Source organism: Haemaphysalis longicornis, unplaced genomic scaffold (genome assembly GCF_048455015.1).
Source record: "Haemaphysalis longicornis isolate Haplotype H1 unplaced genomic scaffold, Haemaphysalis longicornis Haplotype H1 scaffold_11, whole genome shotgun sequence".
Classification (NCBI taxonomy): Eukaryota; Metazoa; Arthropoda; class Arachnida; order Ixodida; family Ixodidae; genus Haemaphysalis; species Haemaphysalis longicornis.
This window is the reverse complement of record NW_027526214.1, coordinates 111367961-111392598: the sequence shown is the minus strand read 5'-3', so window position 1 is coordinate 111392598 and position 24638 is coordinate 111367961. Positions and strand designations below refer to the sequence as shown.

The 24638-nt window shown below is 47.7% G+C and overlaps 3 non-coding genes across 3 annotated transcripts; all 3 read right to left on the bottom strand.

The window, feature by feature from the left end:
* Positions 1-2095: 2095 nt before the first annotated feature.
* Positions 2096-2167, bottom strand: Trnar-ucu (transfer RNA arginine (anticodon UCU)). Its single transcript has one exon. It is a non-coding gene; the product is annotated as a tRNA-Arg (tRNA).
* An 8553-nt stretch (positions 2168-10720) lies between these two features.
* Trnar-ucu (transfer RNA arginine (anticodon UCU)) lies at positions 10721-10792 on the bottom strand. The gene has a single exon. It is a non-coding gene; the product is annotated as a tRNA-Arg (tRNA).
* Positions 10793-18384: 7592 nt separating this feature from the next.
* On the bottom strand, positions 18385-18456 carry Trnar-ucu (transfer RNA arginine (anticodon UCU)). The gene has a single exon. It is a non-coding gene; the product is annotated as a tRNA-Arg (tRNA).
* Positions 18457-24638: the final 6182 nt, after the last annotated feature.

Here is a 24638-nt window from a genome sequence, read left to right as displayed (position 1 = left end):
GCTAGGTGTTCGCAGAATAATATAGTAAGGAAAAGAGGGGCTTGATGAGGAAATACAGAAAGATAGGTCGGCAGTCTACAACGCCAAAGGAGGCATAGGGGTGTAGTTAGGCTCTTTTTTTTACTTCGGGTAATGAAGTTAACATTTTGTTTAAATATACGGAAGAAAGAAAGAAAAACACGCGCCCAGAGTAGGGACCGAGCCCACGCCTTTCGATTAGATTTCGAATGCCTTACCAATTCGGCTATCTGGGTGACTGTGTTCTCCTTCGCTGTTTGGGCTATTTATATTTTACTAGAAATGTATCTAACGCTTGAGGGTGGTAGCCAGCGCCACTTTGACTACACGGGGAGAAGGGGACCTTCTTTTCAACCACCGGGGCGTGACTCGAACGTCTACAGCCTGTCATGAGCGGGTAACTGGCAAGAAGCCCTCTTATGCTACCTAGGCATCAAGGCTGCCTGAACCGAGACCCTCGCTAGGCTTTCGCTGAATAATATAGTAAGGAAATGAGGGGCTAGATGAGGAAAAACAGAAATATAGGTCGGCAGTCTACAACGCTAAAGGAGGCATAGGGGTGAAGTTAGGCTCTTTTTTTACCTCGGGTAATGAAGTTAACATTTTGTTTAAATATACGGAAGAAAGACAGAAAGAAAAACACGCGCCCACAGTGGGCACCGAACCCACGCCTTTCGATTAGATCTCGAATGCCTTACCAATTCGGCTATCTGGGCGACTGTGTTCTCCTTCACTTTCTGGGCTATTTATATTTTACTAGAAATGTATCTGACGCTTGAGGGTGGTAGCCAGCGCCACTTTGACTACACGGGGAGAAGGGGACCTTCTTTTCAAGCCCCGGGGCGTGACTCGAACGTCTACAGCCTGTCATGAGCGGGTAACTGGCGGGAAGCCCTCCTATGCTACCTAGGCATCAAGGCTGCCAGATCCTAAACCCTCGCTAGGCTTTCGCAGAATAATATAGTAAGGAAATGAGGGGCTCGAGGAGGAAATACAGAAAGATAGGTCATCAGTCTACAATGCCAAAGGAGGCATAGGGGTGTAGTTAGGCTCTTTTTTTTACTACGGTTAATGAAGTTAACATTTTGTTTAAATATACGGAAGAAAGAAATAAAAACACGCGCCCAGAGTGGGGACCGAACCCACGCCTTTCGATTAGATCTCGAATGCCTTACCAATTCGGCTATCTGGGCGACTATGTTCTCCTTCGCTGTCTGGGCTATTTATATTATACTAGAAATGTACATGATGCTTGAGGGTGGTAGCCAGCGCCACTTTGACTACACAGGGAGAAGGAGACCTTCTTTTCAACCCCTGGGGCGTGACTCGAACGTCTACAGCCGGTCATGAGCGGGTGACTGGCGGGAAGCCCTCTTATACTACGTAGGCATCAAGGCTGCCAGAACCGAGACCCTCGCTAGGCTTTCGCAAAATAATATAGTAAGGAAATGAGGGGCTCGATGAGGAAATACAGAAAGATAGGTCGGCAGTCTACAACGCCAAAGGAGGCTTAGGGGTGTAGTTAGGCTCTTTTTTACTTCGGGTAATGAAGTTACCATTTTGTTTTAATATACGGAAGAAAGCAAGAAAAACAAGGGCCCAGAGTGGGGACCGAACCCACGCCTTCCGATTAGATCTCGAATGCCTTACCAATTCGGCTATATGGGTGACTGTGTTCTCCTTCACTTTCTGGGCTATTTATATTTTACTAGAAATGTATCTGACGCTTGAGGGTGGTAGCCAGCGCCACTTTGACTACACGGGGAGAAGGGGACCTTCTTTTCAAGCCCCGGGGCGTGACTCGAACGTGTACAGCCGGTCATGAGCGGGTAACTGGCAGGAAGCCCTCCTATGCTACCTAGGCATCAAGGCTGCCAGATCCGAGACCCTCGCTAGGCTTTCGGAGAATAATATAGTAAGGAAATGAGGGGCTCGAGGAGGAAATACAGAAAGATAGGTCATCAGTCTACAATACCAAAGGAGGCATAGGGATGTAGTTAGGCTCTTTTTTTTACTACGGTTAATGAAGTTAACATTTTGTTTAAATATACGGAAGAAAGAAAGAAAAAAAAACACGCGCCCAGAGTGGGGACCGAACCCACGCCTTTCGATTAGAACTCGAATGCCTTAACAATTCGGCTATCTGGGCGACTGTGTTCTCCTTCACTTTCTGGGCTATTTATATTTTACTAGAAGTGTATCTGACGCTTGAGGATGGTAGCCAGCGCCAATTTGACTACACGGGGAGAAGGGGACCTTCTTTTCAACCCCCGGGCCGTGACTCGAACGTCTACAGCCTGTCATGAGCGGGTAACTGTCGGGAAGCCCTCTTATACTACGTAGGCATCAAGGCTGCCAGAACCGAGACCCTCGCAAGGCTTTCGTAGAATAATATAGTAAGGAAATGAGGGGCTCGATGAGGAAATACAGAAAGATATGTCATCAGTCTACAATGCCAAAGGAGGCATAGGGGTGTAGTTAGGCTCTTTTTTTTACTACGGTAATGAAGTTAACATTTTGTTTAAATATACGGAAGAAAGAAAGAAAGAAAAACACGCGCCCAGAGTGGGGACCGAACCCACGCCTTTCGATTAGATCTCGAATGCCTTACCAATTCGATATCTGGGCGACTGTGTTCTCCTTCGCTGTCTGGGCTATTTATATTACACTAGAAATGCATCTGATGCTTGAGGGTGGTAGCCAGCGCTACTTTGACTACACGGGGAGAAGGGGACCTTCTTTTCAACCCCCGGGGTGTGACTCGAACGTCTACAGCCTGTCATGAGTGGGTAACTGGCCGGAGGCTTTCTTATGCTACCTAGGCATCAAGGCTGCCAGAACCGAGACCCTCGCTAGGCTTTCACAGAATAATATAGTAAGGAAATGATGGGCTAGATGAGGAAATACAGAAAGATAGGTCGGCAGTCTACAATGCCAAAGGAGGCATAGGGGTGTAGTTAGGCTCTTTTTTTTACTACGGTAATGAAGTTAACATTTTGTTTAAATATACGGAAGAAAGAAAGAAAGAAAAACACGCGCCCAGAGTGGGGACCGAACCCACGCCTTTCGATTAGATCTCGAATGCCTTACCAATTCGATATCTGGGCGACTGTGTTCTCCTTCGCTGTCTGGGCTATTTATATTACACTAGAAATGTATCTGATGCTTGAGGGTGGTAGCCAGCGCTACTTTGACTACACGGGGAGAAGGGGACCTTCTTTTCAACCCCCGGGGCGTGACTCGAACGTCTACAGCCTGTCATGAGTGGGTAACTGGCCGGAGGCTTTCTTATGCTACCTAGGCATCAAGGCTGCCAGAACCGAGACCCTCGCTAGGCTTTCGCAGAATAATATAGTAAGGAAATGATGGGCTAGATGAGGAAATACAGAAAGATAGGTCGGCAGTCTACAACGCTAAAGGAGGCATAGGGGTGAAGTTAGGCTCTTTTTTTACCTCGGGTAATGAAGTTAACATTTTGTTTAAATATACGGAAGAAAGACAGAAAGAAAAACACGCGCCCACAGTGGGGACCGAACCCACGCCTTTCGATTAGATCTCGAATGCCTTACCAATTCGGCTATCTGGGCGACTGTGTTCTTCACTTTCTGGGCTTTTTATATTTTACTAGAAAAGTATCTGACGCTTGAGGGTGGTAGCCAGCGCCACTTTGACTAAACGGGGAGAAGGGGACCTTCTTTTCAACCCCCGGGGCGATACTCGAACGTCTACAGCCTGTCATGAGCGGGTAACTGGCGGGAAGCCCTCTTATGCTACCTAGGCATCAAGGCTGCCAGAACCGAAACCTTCACTAGGCTTTCGCAGAATAATATAGTAAGGAAATGAGGGGCTCGATGAGGAAATACAGAAAGATAGGTCGGCAGTCTACAACGCCAAAGGAGGCATAGGGGTGTAGTTGGGCTCTTTTTTTACCTCGGGTAATGAAGTTAACATTTTGTTTAAATATACGGAAGAAAGACAGAAAGAAAAACACGCGCCCACAGTGGGGACCGAACCCACGCCTTTCGATTAGATCTCGAATGCCTTACTACTTCGGCTATCTGGGCGACTGTGTTCTCCTTCACTTTGTGGGCTATTTATATTTTACTAGAAGAGTATCTGACGCTTGAGGGTGGTAGCCAGCGCCACTTTGACTACACGGGGAGAAGGGGACCTTCTTTTCAACCCCCGGGGCGTGACTCGAACGTCTACAGCCTGTCATGAGAGGGTAACTGGCGGGAAGCCCTCTTATACTACATAGGCGTCAAGGCTGCCAGAACCAAGGCCCTCGCTAGGCTTTCGCAGAATAATATAGTAAGGAAATGAGGGGCTCGATGAGCAAATACAGAAAGATAGGTCGTTAGTCTACAACGCCAAAGGAGGCATAGACGTGTAATTAGGCTCTTTTTTTTACCTCGGGTAATGAGGTTAACATTTTGTTTAAATATACGGAAGAAAGACAAAGAAAAACACGCGCCCACAGTGGGGACCGAACTCACGCCTTTCGATTAGATCTCGAATGCCTTACCAATTCGGCTATCTGGGCGACGGTGGTCTCCTTCACTTTCTGGGCAATTTATATTTTACTAGAAGTGTATCTGACGCTTGAGGGTGGTAGCCAGCGCCACTTTGACTACACGGGGAGAAGGGGACCTTCTTTTCAACCCCCGGGGCGTGACTCGAACGTCTACAGCCTGTCATGAGCGGGTAACTGGCGGGAAGCCCTCTTATAATACGTAGGCGTCAAGGCTGCCAGAACCGAGACCCTCGCTAGGCTTTCGCAGAATAATATAGTAAGGAAATGAGGGGCTCGAGGAGGAAATACAGAAAGATAGGTCATCAGTCTACAATGCCAAAGGAGGCATAGGGGTGTAGGTAGGCTCTTTTTTTTACTACGGTTAATGAAGTTAACATTTTGTTTAAATATACGGAAGAAAGAAATAAAAACACGCGCCCAGAGTGGGGACCGAACCCACGCCTTTCGATTAGATCTCGAATGCCTTACCAATTCGGCTATCTGGGCGACTATGTTCTCCTTCACTTTCTGGGCAATTTATATTTTACTAGAAGTGTATCTGACGCTTGAGGGTGGTAGCCAGCGCCACTTTGACTACACGGGGAGAAGGGGACCTTCTTTTCAACCCCCGGGGCGTGACTCGAACGTCTACAGCCTGTCATGAGCGGGTAACTGGCGAGAAGCCCTCTTATGCTACCTATGCATCAAGGCTGCCATAACCGAGACCCTCGCTAGGCTTTCGCAGAATAATATAGTAAGGAAATGAGGGGCTCGATGAGGAAATACAGAAAGATAGGTCGGCAGTCTAACACGCCAAAGGAGGCATAGGGGTGAAGTTAGGCTATTTTTTTACCTCGGGTAATGAAGTTAACATTTTGTTTAAATATACGGAAGAAAGACAGAATGAAAAACACGCGCCCACAGTGGGGACCGAACCCACGCCTTTCGATTAGATCTCGAATGCCTTACCAATTCGGCTATCTGGGCTACTGTGTTCTCCTTCACTTTCTGGGCTATTTATATTTTACTAGAAGTGTATCTGACGCTTGAGGGTGGTAGCCAGCACCACTTTGACTACACGGGGAGAAGGGGACCTTCTTTTCAACCCCCGGGGCGTGACTCGAACGTCTACAGCCTGTCATGAGAGGGTAACTGGCGGGAAGCCCTCTTATACTACATAGGCGTCAAGGCTGCCAGAACCAAGGCCCTCGCTAGGCTTTCGCAGAATAATATAGTAAGGAAATGAGGGGCTCGATGAGGAAATACAGAAAGATAGTTCGTTAGTCTACAACGCCAAAGGAGGCATAGACGTGTAATTAGGCTCTTTTTTTACCTCGGGTAATGAAGTTAACATTTTGTTTAAATATACGGAAGAAAGACAGAAAGAAAAACACGCGCCCACAGTGGGGACCGAACCCACGCCTTTCGATTAGATCTCGAATGCCTTACCAATTCGGCTATCTGGGCGACGGTGTTCTCCTTCACTTTCTGGACAATTTATATTTTACTAGAAGTGTATCTGACGCTTGAGGGTGGTAGCCAGCGCCACTTTGACTACACGGGGAGAAGGGGACCTTCTTTTCAACCCCCGGGGCGTGACTCGAACGTCTACAGCCTGTCATGAGCGGGTAACTGGCGGGAAGCCCTCTTATAATACGTAGGCGTCAAGGCTGCCAGAACCAAGACCCTCGCTAAGCTTTCGCAGAATAATATAGTAAGGAAATGAGGGGCTCGATGAGGAAATACAGAAAGATAGGTCGGCAGTCTACAACGCCAAAGGAGGCATAGAGGTGTAATTAGGCTCTTTTTTTACTACGGTTAATGAAGTTAATGTTTTGTTTAAATACACGGAAGAAAGAAAGAAAGAAAAACAAGGGCCCAGAGTGGGGACCGAACCCACGCCTTCCGATTAGATCTCGAATGCCTTACCAATTCGGCTATCTGGGTGACTGTGTTCTCCTTCACTTTCTGGGCTATTTATATTTTACTAGAAATGTATCTCACGCTAGAGGGTGGTAGCCAGCGCCACTTTGACTACACGGGGAGAAGGGGACCTTCTTTTCAAGCCCCGGGGCGTGACTCGAACGTCTACAGCCTGTCATGAGCGGGTAACTGGCGGGAAGCCCTTCTATGCTGCCTAGGCATCAAGGCTGCCAGAACCAAGGCCCTCGCTAGGCTTTCGCAGAATAATATAGTAAGGAAATGAGGGGCTCGATGAGGAAATACAGAAAGATAGGTCGGCAGTCTAACACGCCAAAGGACGCATAGACGTGTAATTAGGCTCTTTTTTTTACCTCGGGTAATGAAGTTAACATTTTGTTTAAATATACGGAAGAAAGACAGAAAGAAAAACACGCGCCCACAGTGGGGACCGAACCCACGCCTTTCGATTAGATCTCGAATGCCTTACCAATTCGGCTATCTGGGCGACGGTGTTCTCCTTCATTTTCTGGGCAATTTATATTTTACTAGAAGTGTATCTGACGCTTGAGGGTGGTAGCCAGTGCCACTTTGACTACACGGGGAGAAGGGGACCTTCTTTTCAACCCCCGGGGCGTGACTCGAACGTCTACAGCCTGTCATGAGCGGGTAACTGGCGGGAAGCCCTCTTATAATACGTAGGCGTCAAGGCTGCCAGAACCGAGACCCTCGCTAGGCTTTCGCAGAATAATATAGTAATTAAATGAGGGGCTCGATGAGGAAATACAGAAAGATAGGTCGGCAGTCTACAACGCCAAAGGAGGCATAGACGTGTAATTAGGCTCTTTGTTTTACCTCGGGTAATGAAGTTAACATTTTGTTTAAATATACGGAAGAAAGACAGAATGAAAAACACGCGCCCACAGTGGGGACCGAACCCACGCCTTTCGATTAGATCTCGAATGCCTTACCAATTCGGCTATCTGGGCGACGGTGTTCTCCTTCACTTTCTGGGCTATTTATATTTTACTAGAAATGTATCTGACGCTTGAGGGTGGTAGCCAGCGCCACTTTGACTACACGGGGAGAAGGGGACCTTCTTTTCAACCCCCGGGGCGTGACTCGAACGTCTACAGCCTGTCATGGGCGGGTAACTGGCGAGAAGCCCTCTTATGCTACCTATGCATCAAGGCTGCCATAACCGAGACCCTCGCTAGGCTTTCGCAGAATAATATAGTAAGGAAATGAGGGGCTCGATGAGGAAATACAGAAAGATAGGTCGGCAGTGTACAACGCCAAAGGAGGCTTAGGGGTGTAGTTAGGCTCTTTTTTTTTACTTCGGGTAATGAAGTTACCATTTTGTTTTATTATACGGAAGAAAGAAAGAAAGAAAAACGCGCCAAGAGTGGGGACCGAACCCACGCCTTTCGATTAGATCTCGAATGCCTTAAATTCGGCTATCTGGGTGACTGTGTTCTCCTTCGCTGTCTGGGCTATTTATATTTTACTAGAAATGTATCTGACGCTTGAGGGTGGTAGCCAGCGCCACTTTGACTACACGGGGAGAAGGGGACCTTCTTTTCAACCCCCGGGCCGTGACTCGAACTTCTACAGCCTGTCATGAGCGGGTAACTGGCGGGAAGCCCTCTTATGCTACCTAGGCATCAAGGCTGCCAGAACCGAGACCCTCGCTAGGCTTTCGCAGAATAATATAGTAAGGAAAAGAGGGGCTCGATGAGGAAATACAGAAAGATAGGTCGGCAGTCTACAACACCAAAGGAGGCATAGGGGTGTAGTTAGGCTCTTTTTTTTACTACGGTTAATGAAGTTAACATTTTATTTAAACATACGGAAGACTAAAAGAAAAACACGCGCCCACAGTGGCGCCCGAACCCACACCTTCCGATTAGATCTCGAATGCCTTACCAATTCGGCTATCTGGGCGACTGTGTTCTCCTTCGCTGTCTGGGCTATTTATATTTTACTAGAAATGTATCTGACGCTTGAGGGTGGTAGCCAGCGCCACTTTGACTACACGGGGAGAAGGGGACCTTCTTTTCAACCCCAGGGGCGTGACTCGAACGTCTACAGCCTGTCATGGGCGGGTAACTGGCGTGAAGCCCTCTTATGCTACCTAGGCATCAAGGCTGCCAGAACCGAGACCCTCGCTAGGCTTTCGCTGAATAATATAGTAATGAAATGAGGGGCTCGACGAGGAAATACAGAAAGATAGGTCATCAGTCTACAATGCCAAAGGAGGCATAGGGGTGTAGTTAGGCTCTTTTTTTTACTTCGGGTAGTGAAGTTAACATTTTGTTTAAATATACGGAAGAAAGAAAGAAAGAAAAACACGCGCCCAGAGTAGGGACCGAGCTCACGCCTTTCGATTAGATTTCGAATGCCTTACCAATTCGGCTATCTGGGTGACTGTGTTCTCCTTCGCTGTTTGGGCTATTTATATTTTACTAGAAATGTATCTAACGCTTGAGGGTGGTAGCCAGCGCCACTTTGACTACACGGGGAGAAGGGGCACTTCTTTTCAACCACCGGGGCGTGACTCGAACGTCTACAGCCTGTCATGAGCGGGTAACTGGCGAGAATCCCTCTTATGCTACCTAGGCATCAAGGCTGCCAGAACCGAGACCCTCGCTAGGCTTTCGCTGAATTATATAGTAAGGAAATGAGGGGCTAGATGAGGAAATACAGAAATATAGGTCGGCAGTCTACAACACTAAAGGAGGCATAGGGGTGAAGTTAGGCTCTTTTTTTCCTCATGTAATGAAGTTAACATTTTGTTTAAATATACGGAAGAAAGACAGAAAGAAAAACACGCGCCCACAGTGGGGACCGAACCCACGCCTTTCGATTAGATCTCGAATGCCTTACCAATTCGGCTATCTGGGCGACTGTGTTCTCCTTCACTTTCTGGGCTATTTATATTTTACTAGAAATGTATCTGACGCTTGAGGGTGGTAGCCAGCGCCACTTTGACTACACGGGGAGAAGGGGACCTTCTTTTCAAGCCCCGGGGCGTGACTCGAACGTCTACAGCCTGTCATGAGCGGGTAACTGGCGGGAAGCCCTCCTATGCTACCTAGGCATCAAGGCTGCCAGATCCTAAACCCTCGCTAGGCTTTCGCAGAATAATATAGTAAGGAAATGAGGGGCTCGACGAGGAAATACAGAAAGATAGGTCATCAGTCTACAATGCCAAAGGAGGCATACGGGTGTAGTTAGGCTCTTTTTTTTACTACGGTTAATGAAGTTAACATTTTGTTTAAATATACGGAAGAAAGAAAGAAAAACACGCGCCCAGAGTGGGGACCGAACCCACGCCTTTCAATTAGATCTCGAATGCCTTACCAATTCGGCTATCTGGGCGACTATGTTCTCCTTCGCAGTCTGGGCTATTTATATTATACTAGAAATGTATCTGATGCTTGAGGGTGGTAGCCAGCGCCACTTTGACTACACAGGGAGAAGGAGACCTTCTTTTCAACCCCTGGGGCGTGACTCGAACGTCTACAGCCTGTCATGAGCGGGTGACTGGCGGGAAGCCCTCTTATACTACGTAGGCATCAAGGCTGCCAGAACCGAGACCCTCGCTAGGCTTTCGCAGAATAATATAGTAAGGAAATGAGGGGCTCGATGAGGAAATACAGAAAGATAGGTCGGCAGTCTACAACGCCAAAGGAGGCTTAGGGGTGTAGTTAGTCTCTTTTTTACTTTGGGTAATGAAGTTACCATTTTGTTTTAATATACGGAAGAAAGAAAGAAAGAAAAACAAGGGCCCAGAGAGGGGACCGAACCCACGCCTTCCGATTAGATCTCGAATGCCTTACCAATTCGGCTATATGGGTGACTGTGTTCTCCTTCACTTTCTGGGCTATTTATATTTTACTAGAAATGTATCTGACGCTTGAGGGTGGTAGCCAGCGCCACTTTGACTACACGGGGAGAAGGGGACCTTCTTTTCAAGCCCCGGGGCGTGACTCGAACGTCTACAGCCGGTCATGAGCGGGTAACTGGCAGGAAGCCCTCCTATGCTACCTAGGCATCAAGGCTGCCAGATCCGAGACCCTCGCTAGGCTTTCGGAGAATAATATAGTAAGGAAATGAGGAGCTCGAGGAGGAAATACAGAAAGATAGGTCATCAGTCTACAATACCAAAGGAGGCATAGGGATGTAGTTAGGCTCTTTTTTTTACTACGGTTAATGAAGTTAACATTTTGTTTAAATATACGGAAGAAAGAAAGAAAAAAAAACACGCGCCCAGAGTGGGGACCGAACCCACGCCTTTCGATTAGAACTCGAATGCCTTAACAATTCGGCTATCTGGGCGACTGTGTTCTCCTTCACTTTCTGGGCTATTTATATTTTACTACAAGTGTATCTGACGCTTGAGGATGGTAGCCAGCGCCAATTTGACTACACGGGGAGAAGGGGACCTTCTTTTCAACCCCCGGGCCGTGACTCGAACGTCTACAGCCTGTCATGAGCGGGTAACTGTCGGGAAGCCCTCTTATACTACGTAGGCATCAAGGCTGCCAGAACCGAGACCCTCGCTAGGCTTTCGCAGAATAATATAGTAAGGAAATGAGGGGCTCGATGAGGAAATACAGAAAGATAGGTCGGCAGTCTACAACGCCAAAGGAGGCATAGGGGTGAAGTTGGGCTCTTTTTTTTACCTCGGGTAATGAAGTTAACAATTTGTTTAAATATACGGAAGAAAGACAGAAAGAAAAACACGCGCCCACAGTGGGGCCCGAACGCCCGCCTTCTGATTAGATCTAGAATGCCTTACCAAATCGGCTATCTGGGCTACTGTGTTCTCCTTCACTTTCTGGGCTATTTATATTTTACTAGAAGTGTATCTGACGCTTGAGGGTGGTAGCCAGCGCCACTTTGACTACACGGGGAGAAGGGGACCTTCTTTTTAACCCCCGGGGCGTGACTCGAACGTCTACAGCCTGTCATGAGAGGGTAACTGGCGGGAAGCCCTCTTATACTACATAGGCGTCAAGGCTGCCAGAACCAAGGCCCTCGCTAGGCTTTCGCAGAATAATATAGTAAGGAAATGAGGGGCTCGATGAGGAAATACAGAAAGATAGGTCGTTAGTCTACAACGCCAAAGGACGCATAGACGTGTAATTAGGCTCTTTTTTTTACCTCGGGTAATGAAGTTAACATTTTGTTTAAATATACGGAAGAAAGACAGAAAGAAAAACACGCGCCCACAGTGGGGACCGAACCCACGCCTTTCGATTAGATCTCGAATGCCTTACCAATTCGGCTATCTGGGCGACGGTGTTCTCCTTCATTTTCTGGGCAATTTATATTTTACTAGAAGTGTATCTGACGCTTGAGGGTGGTAGCCAGTGCCACTTTGACTACACGGGGAGAAGGGGCCTTCTTTTCAACCCCCGGAGCGTGACTCGAACGTCTACAGCCTGTCATGAGCGGGTAACTGGCGGGAAGCCCTCTTATAATACGTAGGCGTCAAGGCTGCCAGAACCGAGACCCTCGCTAGGCTTTCGCAGAATAATATAGTAATTAAATGAGGGGCTCGATGAGGAAATACAGAAAGATAGGTCGGCAGTCTACAACGCCAAAGGAGGCATAGAGGTGAAGTTAGGCTATTTTTTTTACCTCGGGTAATGAAGTTAACATTTTGTTTAAATATACGGAAGAAAGACAGAATGAAAAACACGCGCCCACAGTGGGGACCGAACCCACGCCTTTCGATTAGATCTCGAATGCCTTACCAATTCGGCTATCTGGGCGACGGTGTTCTCCTTCACTTTCTGGGCTATTTATATTTTACTAGAAATGTATCTGACGCTTGACGGTGGTAGCCAGCGCCACTTTGACTACACGGGGAGAAGGGGACCTTCTTTTCAACCCCCGGGGCGTGACTCGAACGTCTACAGCCTGTCATGAGCGGGTAACTGGCGAGAAGCCCTCTTATGCTACCTATGCATCAAGGCTGCCATAACCGAGACCCTCGCTAGGCTTTCGCAGAATAATATAGTAAGGAAATGAGGGGCTCGATGAGGAAATACAGAAAGATAGGTCGGCAGTCTAACACGCCAAAGGAGGCATAGGGGTGAAGTTAGGCTATTTTTTTTACCTCGGGTAATGAAGTTAACATTTTGTTTAAATATACGGAAGAAAGACAGAATGAAAAACACGCGCCCACAGTGGGCACCGAACCCACGCCTTTCGATTAGATCTCGAATGCCTTACCAATTCGGCTATCTGGGCAACTGTGTTCTCCTTCACTTTCTGGGCTATTTATATTTTACTAGAAGTGTATCTGACGCTTGAGGGTGGTAGCCAGCGCCACTTTGACTACACGGGGAGAAGGGGACCTTCCTTCAACCCCCGGACCGTGACTCGAACTTCTACAGCCTGTCATGAGCGGGTAACTGGCGGGAAGCCCTCTTATGCTACCTAGGCATCAAGGCTGCCAGAACCGAGACCCTCGCTAGGCTTTCGCAGAATAATATAGTAAGGAAAAGAGGGGCTTGATGAGGAAATACAGAAAGATAGGTCGGCAGTCTACAACGCCAAAGGAGGCATAGGGGTGTAGTTAGGCTCTTTTTTTTACTACGGTTAATGAAGTTAACATTTTATTTAAACATACGGAAGACTAAAAGAAAAACGCGCCCACAGTGGCGACCGAACCCACACCTTCCGATTAGATCTCGAATGCCTTACCAATTCGGCTATCTGGGCGATTGTGTTCTCCTTCGCTGTCTGGGCTATTTATATTTTACTAGAAATGTATCTGACGCTTGAGAGTGGTAGCCAGCGCCACTTTGACTACACGGGGAGAAGGGGACCTTCTTTTCAAGCCCCGGGGCGTGACTCGAACGTCTACAGCCTGTCATGAGCGGGTAACTGGCGGGAAGCCCTCCTATGCTACCTAGGCATCAAGGCTGCCAGATCCTAAACCCTCACTAGGCTTTCGCAGAATAATATAGTAAGGAAATGAGGGGCTCGAGGAGGAAATACAGAAAGATAGGTCGGCAGTCTACAACGCCAAAGGAGGCATAGGGGTGAAGTTGGGCTCTTTTTTTTTACTTCGGGTAATGAAGTTAACATTTTGTTTAAATATATGGAAGAAAGAAAGAAAGAAAAACACGCGCCCAGAGTAGGGACCGAGCCCACGTCTTTCGATTAGATTTCGAATGCCTTACCAATTCGGCTATCTGGGTGACTGTGTTCTCCTTCGCTGTTTGGGCTATTTATATTTTACTAGAAATGTATCTAACACTTGAGGGTGGTAGCCAGCGCCACTTTGACTACACGGGGAGAAGGGGACCTTCTTTTCAACCACCGGGGCGTGACTCGAACGTCTACAGCCTGTCATGAGCGGGTAACTGGCGAGAAGCCCTCTTATGCTACCTAGGCATCAAGGCTGCCAGAACCGAGACCCTCGCTAGGCTTTCGCTGAATAATATAGTAAGGAAATGAGGGGCTAGATGAGGAAATACAGAAATATAGGTCGGCAGTCTACAACGCTAAAGGAGGCATAGGGGTGAAGTTAGGCTCTTTTTTTTACCTCGGGTAATGAAGTTAACATTTTGTTTAAATATACGGAAGAAAGACAGAAAGAAAAACACGCGCCCACAGTGGGGACCGAACCCACGCCTTTCGATTAGATCTCGAATGCCTTACCAATTCGGCTATCTGGGCGACTGTGTTCTCCTTCACTTTCTGGGCTATTTATATTTTACTAGAAATGTATCTGACGCTTGAGGGTGGTAGCCAGCGCCACTTTGACTACACGGGGAGAAGGGGACCTTCTTTTCAAGCCCCGGGGCGTGACTCGAACGTCTACAGCCTGTCATGAGCGGGTAACTGGCGGGAAGCCCTCCTATGCTACCTAGGCATCAAGGCTGCCAGATCCTAAACCCTCACTAGGCTTTCGCAGAATAATATAGTAAGGAAATGAGGGGCTCGAGGAGGAAATACAGAAAGATAGGTCGGCAGTCTACAACGCCAAAGGAGGCATAGGGGTGAAGTTGGGCTCTTTTTTTTACCTCGGGTAATGAAGTTAACAATTTGTTTAAATATACGGAAGAAAGACAGAAAGAAAAACACGCGCCCACAGTGGGGCCCGAACGCACGCCTTCTGAATAGATCTCGAATGCCTTACCAAATCGGCTATCTGGGCGAGTGTGTTCTCCTTCACTTTCTGGGCTATTTATATTTTACTAGAAATGTATCTGACGCTTGACGGTGGTAGCCAGCGCCACTTTGACTACACGGGGAGAAGGGGACCTTCTTTTCAACCCCCGGGGCGTGACTCGAACGTCTACAGCCTGTCATGAGCGGGTAACTGGCGAGAAGCCCTCTTATGCTACCTATGCATCAAGGCTGCCAGAACCGAACCCTCGCTAGGCTTTCGCAGAATAATATAGTAAGGAAATGAGGGGCTCGATGAGGAAATACAGAAAGATAGGTCGGCAGTCTACAATGCCAAAGGAGGCATAGAGGTGTAATTAGGCTCTTTTTTTACTACGGTTAATGAAGTTAACGTTTTGTTTAAATACACGGAAGAAAGAAAGAAAGAAAAACAAGGGCCCAGAGTGGGGACCGAACCCACGCCTTCCGATTAGATCTCGAATGCCTTACCAATTCGGCTATCTGGGTGACTGTGTTCTCCTTCACTTTCTGGGCTATTATATTTTACTAGAAATGTATCTGACGCTAGAGGGTGGTAGCCAGCGCCACTTTGACTACACGGGGAGAAGGGGACCTTCTTTTCAAGCCCCGAGGCGTGACTCGAACGTCTACTTCCTGTCATGAGCGGGTAACTGGCGGGAAGCCCTCCTATGCTGCCTAGGCATCAAGGCTGCCAGAACCGAGACCCTCGCTAGGCTTTCGCAGAATAATATAGTAAGGAAATGAGGGGCTCGATGGGGAAATACAGAAAGATAGGTCGGCAGTCTACAACGCCAAAAGAGGCATAGAGGTGTAGTTAGGTTCTTTTTTTACTACGGTTAATTAAGTTACCATTTTGTTTTATTATACGGAAGAAAGAAAGAAAGAAAAACGCGCCCAGAGTGGGGACCGAACCCACACCTTTTGATTAGATCTCGAGTGCCTTACCAATTCGGCTATCTGGGCGACTGTGTTCTCCTTCACTTTCTGGGCTATTTATATTTTACTAGAAATGTATCTGACGCTTGAGGGTGGTAGCCAGCGCCACTTTGACTACACGGGGAGAAGGGGACCTTCTTTTCAACTTCCGGGGCGTGACTCGAACGTCTACAGCCTGTCACGAGCGGGTAACTGGCGGGAAGCCCTCTTATGCTACCTAGGCATCAAGGCTGCCAGAACCGAACCCTCGCTAGGCTTTCGCAGAATAATATAGTAAGGAAAAGAGGGGCTTGATGAGGAAATACAGAAAGATAGGTCGGCAGTCTACAACGCCAAAGGAGGCATAGGGGTGTAGTTAGGCTCTTTTTTTTACTACGGTTAATGAAGTTAACATTTTATTTAAACATACGGAAGACTAAAAGAAAAACACGCGCCCACAGTGGCGACCGAACCCACACCTTCCGATTAGATCTCGAATGCCTTACCAATTCGGCTATCTGGGTGACTGTGTTCTCCTTCGCTGTCTGGGCTATTTATATTTTACTAGAAATGTATCTGACGCTTGAGGGTGGTAGCCAGCGCCACTTTGACTACACGGGGAGAAGGGGACCTTCTTTTCAACCCACGGGCCGTGACTCGAACTTCTACAGCCTGTCATGAGCGGGTAACTGGCGGGAAGCCCTCTTATGCTACCTAGGCATCAAGGCTGCCAGAACCGAGACCCTCGCTAGGTGTTCGCAGAATAATATAGTAAGGAAAAGAGGGGCTTGATGAGGAAATACAGAAAGATAGGTCGGCAGTCTACAACGCCAAAGGAGGCATAGGGGTGTAGTTAGGCTCTTTTTTTACTTCGGGTAATGAAGTTAACATTTTGTTTAAATATACGCAAGAAAGAAAGAAAGAAAAACACGCGCCCAGAGTAGGGACCGAGCCCACGCCTTTCGATTAGATTTCGAATGCCTTACCAATTCGGCTATCTGGGTGACTGTGTTCTCCTTCGCTGTTTGGGCTATTTATATTTTACTAGAAATGTATCTAACGCTTGAGGGTGGTAGCCAGCGCCACTTTGACTACACGGGGAGAAGGGGACCTTCTTTTCAACCACCGGGGCGTGACTCGAACGTCTACAGCCTGTCATGAGCGGGTAACTGGCAAGAAGCCCTCTTATGCTACCTAGGCATCAAGGCTGCCAGAACCGAGACCCTCGCTAGGCTTTCGCTGAATTATATAGTAAGGAAATGAGGGGCTAGATGAGGAAATACAGAAATATAGGTCGGCAGTCTACAACGCTAAAGGAGGCATAGGGGTGAAGTTAGGCTCTTTTTTTACCTCGGGTAATGAAGTTAACATTTTGTTTAAATATACGGAAGAAAGACAGAAAGAAAAACACGCGCCCACAGTGGGCACCGAACCCACGCCTTTCGATTAGATCTCGAATGCCTTACCAATTCGGCTATCTGGGCGACTGTGTTCTCCTTCACTTTCTGGGCTATTTATATTTTACTAGAAATGTATCTGACGCTTGAGGGTGGTAGCCAGCGCCACTTTGACTACACGGGGAGAAGGGGACCTTCTTTTCAAGCCCCGGGGCGTGACTCGAACATCTACAGCCTGTCATGAGCGGGTAACTGGCGGGAAGCCCTCCTATGCTACCTAGGCATCAAGGCTGCCAGATCCTAAACCCTCGCTAGGCTTTCGCAGAATAATATAGTAAGGAAATGAGGGGCTCGAGGAGGAAATACAGAAAGATAGGTCATCAGTCTACAATGCCAAAGGAGGCATAGGGGTGTAGTTAGGCTCTTTTTTTTACTACGGTTAATGAAGTTAACATTTTGTTTAAATATACGGAAGAAAGAAATAAAAACACGCGCCCAGAGTGGGGACCGAACCCAAGCCTTTCGATTAGATCTCGAATGCCTTACCAATTCGGCTATCTGGGCGACTATGTTCTCCTTCGCTGTCTGGGCTATTTATATTATACTAGAAATGTATCTGATGCTTGAGGGTGGTAGCCAGCGCCACTTTGACTACACAGGGAGAAGGAGACCTTCTTTTCAACCCCTGGGGCGTGACTCGAACGTCTACAGCCGGACATGAGCGGGTGACTGGCGGGAAGCCCTCTTATACTACGTAGGCATCAAGGCTGCCAGAACCGAGACCCTCGCTAGGCTTTCGCAGAATAATATAGTAAGGAAATGAGGGGCTCGATGAGGAAATACAGAAAGATAGGTCGGCAGTCTACAACGCCAAAGGAGGCTTAGGGGTGTAGTTAGGCTCTTTTTTACTTCGGGTAATGAAGTTACCATTTTGTTTTAATATACGGAAGAAAGAAAGAAAAACAAGGGCCCAGAGTGGGGACCGAACCCACGCCTTCCGATTAGATCTCGAATGCCTTACCAATTCGGCTATATGGGTGACTGTGTTCTCCTTCACTTTCTGGGCTATTTATATTTTACTAGAAATGTATCTGACGCTTGAGGGTGGTAGCCAGCGCCACTTTGACTACACGGGGAGAAGGGGACCTTCTTTTCAAGCCCCGGGGCGTGACTCGAACGTCTACAGCCGGTCATGAGCGGGTAACTGGCAGGAAGCCCTCCTATGCTACCTAGGCATCAAGGCTGCCAGATCCGAGACCCTCGCTAGGCTTTCGGAGAATAATATAGTAAGGAAATGAGGGGCTCGAGGAGGAAATACAGAAAAATAGGTCATCAGTCTACAATACCAAAGGAGGCATAGGGATGTAGTTAGGCTCTTTTTTTTACTACGGTTAATGAAGTTAACATTTTGTTTAAATATACAGAAGAAAGAAAGAAAAAAAAACGCGCCCAGAGTGGGGACCGAACCCACGCCTTTCGATTAGAACTCGAATGCCTTAACAATTCGGCTATCTGGGCGACTGTGTTCTCCTTCACTTTCTGGGCTATTTATATTTTACTAGAAGTGTATCTGACGCTTGAGGATGGTAGCCAGCGCCAATTTGACTACACGGGGAGAAGGGGACCTTCTTTTCAACCCCCGGGCCGTGACTCGAACGTCTACAGCCTGTCATGAGCGGGTAACTGTCGGGAAGCCCTCTTATACTACGTAGGCATCAAGGCTGCCAGAACCGAGACCCTCGCAAGGCTTTCGTAGAATAATATAGTAAGGAAATGAGGGGCTCGATGAGGAAATACAGAAAGATATGTCATCAGTCTACAATGCCAAAGGAGGCATAGGGGTGTAGTTAGGCTCTTTTTTTTACTACGGTAATGAAGTTAACATTTTGTTTAAATATACGGAAGAAAGAAAGAAAGAAAAACACGCGCCCAGAGTGGGGACCGAACCCACGCCTTTCGATTAGATCTCGAATGCCTTACCAATTCGATATCTGGGTGACTGTGTTCTCCTTCGCTGTCTGGGGTATTTATATTACACTAGAAATGCATCTGATGCTTGAGGGTGGTAGCCAGCGCTACTTTGACTACACGGGGAGAAGGGGACCTTCTTTTCAACCCCCGGGGTGTGACTCGAACGTCTACAGCCTGTCATGAGTGGGTAACTGGCCGGAGGCTTTCTTATGCTACCTAGGCATCAAGGCTGCCAGAACCGAGACCCTCGCTAGGCTTTCACAGAATAATATAGTAAGGAAATGATGGGCTAGATGAGGAAATACAGAAAGATAGGTCGGCAGTCTACAATGCCAAAGGAGGCATAGGGGTGTAGTTAGGGTCTTTTTTTTACTACGGTAATGAAGTTAACATTTTGTTTAAATATACGGAAGAAAGAAAGAAAGAAAAACACGCGCCCAGAGTGGGGACCGAACCCACGCCTTTCGATTAGATCTCGAATGCCTTACCAATTCGATATCTGGGCGACTGTGTTCTCCTTCGCTGTCTGGGCTATTTATATTACACTAGAAATGTATCTGATGCTTGAGGGTGGTAGCCAGCGCTACTTTGACTACACGGGGAGAAGGGGACCTTCTTTTCAACCCCCGGGGCGTGACTCGAACGTCTACAGCCTGTCATGAGTGGGTAACTGGCCGGAGGCTTTCTTATGCTACCTAGGCATCAAGGCTGCCAGAACCGAGACCCTCGCTAGGCTTTCGCAGAATAATATAGTAAGGAAATGATGGGCTAGATGAGGAAATACAGAAAGATAGGTCGGCAGTCTACAACGCTAAAGGAGGCATAGGGGTGAAGTTAGGCTCTTTTTTTACCTCGGGTAATGAAGTTAACATTTTGTTTAAATATACGGAAGAAAGACAGAAAGAAAAACACGCGCCCACAGTGGGGACCGAACCCACGCCTTTCGATTAGATCTCGAATGCCTTACCAATTCGGCTATCTGGGCGACTGTGTTCTTCACTTTCTGGGCTATTTATATTTTACTAGAAAAGTATCTGACGCTTGAGGGTGGTAGCCAGCGCCACTTTGACTAAACGGGGAGAAGGGGACCTTCTTTTCAACCCCCGGGGCGATACTCGAACGTCTACAGCCTGTCATGAGCGGGTAACTGGCGGGAAGCCCTCTTATGCTACCTAGGCATCAAGGCTGCCAGAACCGAAACCTTCACTAGGCTTTCGCAGAATAATATAGTAAGGAAATGAGGGGCTCGATGAGGAAATACAGAAAGATAGGTCGGCAGTCTACAACGCCAAAGGAGGCATAGGGGTGTAGTTGGGCTTTTTTTTTACCTCGGGTAATGAAGTTAACATTTTGTTTAAATATACGGAAGAAAGACAGAAAGAAAAACACGCGCCCACAGTGGGGACCGAAACCACGCCTTTCGATTAGATCTCGAATGCCTTACCACTTCGGCTATCTGGGCGACTGTGTTCTCCTTCACTTTCTGGGCTATTTATATTTTACTAGAAGTGTATCTGACGCTTGAGGGTGGTAGCCAGCGCCACTTTGACTACACGGGGAGAAGGGGACCTTCTTTTCAACCCCCGGGGCGTGACTCGAACGTCTACAGCCTGTCATGAGCGGGTAACTGGCGAGAAGCCCTCTTATGCTACCTATGCATCAAGGCTGCCATAACCGAGACCCTCGCTAGGCTTTCGCAGAATAATATAGTAAGGAAATGAGGGGCTCGATGAGGAAATACAGAAAGATAGGTCGGCAGTCTAACACGCCAAAGGAGGCATAGGGGTGAAGTTAGGCTATTTTTTTACCTCGGGTAATGAAGTTAACATTTTGTTTAAATATACGGAAGAAAGACAGAATGAAAAACACGCGCCCACAAAGGGGACCGAACCCACGCCTTTCGATTAGATCTCGAATGCCTTACCAATTCGGCTATCTGGGCTACTGTGTTCTCCTTCACTTTCTGGGCTATTTATATTTTACTAGAAGTGTATCTGACGCTTGAGGGTGGTAGCCAGCACCACTTTGACTACACGGGGAGAAGGGGACCTTCTTTTCAACCCCCGGGGCGTGACTCGAACGTCTACAGCCTGTCATGAGAGGGTAACTGGCGGGAAGCCCTCTTATACTACATAGGCGTCAAGGCTGCCAGAACTAAGGCCCTCGCTAGGCTTTCGCAGAATAATATAGTAAGGAAATGAGGGGCTCGATGAGGAAATACAGAAAGATAGTTCGTTAGTCTACAACGCCAAAGGAGGCATAGACGTGTAATTAGGCTCTTTTTTTACCTCGGGTAATGAAGTTAACATTTTGTTTAAATATACGGAAGAAAGACAGAAAGAAAAACACGCGCCCACAGTGGGGACCGAACCCACGCCTTTCGATTAGATCTCGAATGCCTTACCAATTCGGCTATCTGGGCGACGGTGTTCTCCTTCACTTTCTGGGCAATTTATATTTTACTAGAAGTGTATCTGACGCTTGAGGGTGGTAGCCAGCGCCACTTTGACTACACGGGGAGAAGGGGACCTTCTTTTCAACCCCCGGGGCGTGACTCGAACGTCTACAGCCTGTCATGAGCGGGTAACTGGCGGGAAGCCCTCTTATAATACGTAGGCGTCAAGGCTGCCAGAACCAAGACCCTCGCTAAGCTTTCGCAGAATAATATAGTAAGGAAATGAGGGGCTCGATGAGGAAATACAGAAAGATAGGTCGGCAGTCTACAACGCCAAAGGAGGCATAGAGGTGTAATTAGGCTCTTTTTTTACTACGGTTAATGAAGTTAACGTTTTGTTTAAATACACGGAAGAAAGAAAGAAAGAAAAACAAGGGCCCAGAGTGGGGACCGAACCCACGCCTTCCGATTAGATCTCGAATGCCTTACCAATTCGGCTATCTGGGTGACTGTGTTCTCCTTCACTTTCTGGGCTATTTATATTTTACTAGAAATGTATCTGACGCTAGAGGGTGGTAGCCAGCGCCACTTTGACTACACGGGGAGAAGGGGACCTTCTTTTCAAGCCCCGGGGCGTGACTCGAACGTCTACAGCCTGTCATGAGCGGGTAACTGGCGGGAAGCCCTTCTATGCTGCCTAGGCATCAAGGCTGCCAGAACCGAGACCCTCGCTAGGCTTTCGCAGAATAATATAGTAAGGAAATGAGGGGCTCGATGGGGAAATACAGAAAGATAGGTCGGCAGTCTACAACGCCAAAAGAGGCATAGAGGTGTAGTTAGGCTCTTTTTTTACTACGGTTAATTAAGTTACCATTTTGTTTTATTATACGGCAGAAAGAAAGAAAGAAAAACACGCGCCCACAGTGGGGACCGAACCCACGCCTTTCGATTAGATCTCGAATGCCTTACCAATTCGGCTATCTGGGCGACGGTGTTCTCCTTCACTTTCTGGGCTATTTATATTTTACTAGAAATGTATCTGACGCTTGACGGTGGTAGCCAGCGCCACTTTGACTACACGGGGAGAAGGGGACCTTCTTTTCAACCCCCGGGGCGTGACTCGAACGTCTACAGCCTGTCATGAGCGGGTAACTGGCGAGAAGCCCTCTTATGCTACCTATGCATCAAGGCTGCCATAACCGAGACCCTCGCTAGGCTTTCGCAGAATAATATAGTAAGGAAATGAGGGGCTCGATGAGGAAATACAGAAAGATAGGTCGGCAGTCTAACACGCCAAAGGAGGCATAGGGGTGAAGTTAGGCTATTTTTTTTACCTCGGGTAATGAAGTTAACATTTTGTTTAAATATACGGAAGAAAGACAGAATGAAAAACACGCGCCCACAGTGGGGACCGAACCCACGCCTTTCGATTAGATCTCGAATGCCTTACCAATTCGGCTATCTGGGCTACTGTGTTCTCCTTCACTTTCTGGGCTATTTATATTTTACTAGAAGTGTATCTGACGCTTGAGGGTGGTAGCCAGCGCCACTTTGACTACACGGGGAGAAGGGGACCTTCTTTTCAACCCCCGGGGCGTGACTCGAACGTCTACAGCCTGTCATGAGAGGGTAACTGGCGGGAAGCCCTCTTATACTACAAGGCGTCAAGGCTGCCAGAACCAAGGCCCTCGCTAGGCTTTCGCAGAATAATATAGTAAGGAAATGAGGGGCTCGATGAGGAAATACAGAAAGATAGGTCGGCAGTCTAACACGCCAAAGGAGGCATAGGGGTGAAGTTAGGCTATTTTTTTTACCTCGGGTAATGAAGTTAACATTTTGTTAAAATATACGGAAGAAAGACAGAATGAAAAACACGCGCCCACAGTGGGGACCGAACCCACGCCTTTCGATTAGATCTCGAATGCCTTACCAATTCGGCTATCTGGGCTACTCTGTTCTCCTTCACTTTCTGGGCTATTTATATTTTACTAGAAGTGTATCTGACGCTTGAGGGTGGTAGCCAGCGCCACTTTGACTACACGGGGAGAAGGGGACCTTCTTTTCAACCCCCGGGGCGTGACTCGAACGTCTACAGCCTGTCATGAGAGGGTAACTGGCGGGAAGCCCTCTTATACTACATAGGCGTTAAGGCTGCCAGAACCAAGGCCCTCGCTAGGCCTTCGCAGAATAATATAGTAAGGAAATGAGGGGCTCGATGAGGAAATACAGAAAGATAGGTCGTTAGTCTACAACGCCAAAGGAGGCATAGACGTGTAATTAGGCTCTTTGTTTTACCTCGGGTAATGAAGTTAACATTTTGTTTAAATATACGGAAGAAAGAAAGAAAAACACGCGCCCACAGTGGGGCCCGAACGCACGCCTTCTGAATAGATCTCGAATGCCTTACCAAATCGGCTATCTGGGCGAGTGTGTTCTCCTTCACTTTCTGGGCTATTTATATTTTACTAGAAATGTATCTGACGCTTGACGGTGGTAGCCAGCGCCACTTTGACTACACGGGGAGAAGGGGACCTTCTTTTCAACCCCCGGGGCGTGACTCGAACGTCTACAGCCTGTCATGAGCGGGTAACTGGCGAGAAGCCCTCTTATGCTACCTATGCATCAAGGCTGCCAGAACCGAACCCTCGCTAGGCTTTCGCAGAATAATATAGTAAGGAAATGAGGGGCTCGATGAGGAAATACAGAAAGATAGGTCGGCAGTCTACAACGCCAAAGGAGGCATAGAGGTGTAATTAGGCTCTTTTTTTACTACGGTTAATGAAGTTAACGTTTTGTTTAAATACACGGAAGAAAGAAAGAAAGAAAAACAAGGGCCCAGAGTGGGGACCGAACCCACGCCTTCCGATTAGATCTCGAATGCCTTACCAATTCGGCTATCTGGGTGACTGTGTTCTCCTTCACTTTCTGGGCTATTTATATTTTACTAGAAATGTATCTGACGCTAGAGGGTGGTAGCCAGCGCCACTTTGACTACACGGGGAGAAGGGGACCTTCTTTTCAAGCCCCGGGGCGTGACTCGAACGTCTACTTCCTGTCATGAGCGGGTAACTGGCGGGAAGCCCTCCTATGCTGCCTAGGCATCAAGGCTGCCAGAACCGAGACCCTCGCTAGGCTTTCGCAGAATAATATAGTAAGGAAATGAGGGGCTCGATGGGGAAATACAGAAAGATAGGTCGGCAGTCTACAACGCCAAAAGAGGCATAGAGGTGTAGTTAGGTTCTTTTTTTACTACGGTTAATTAAGTTACCATTTTGTTTTATTATACGGAAGAAAGAAAGAAAGAAAAACGCGCCCAGAGTGGGGACTGAACCCA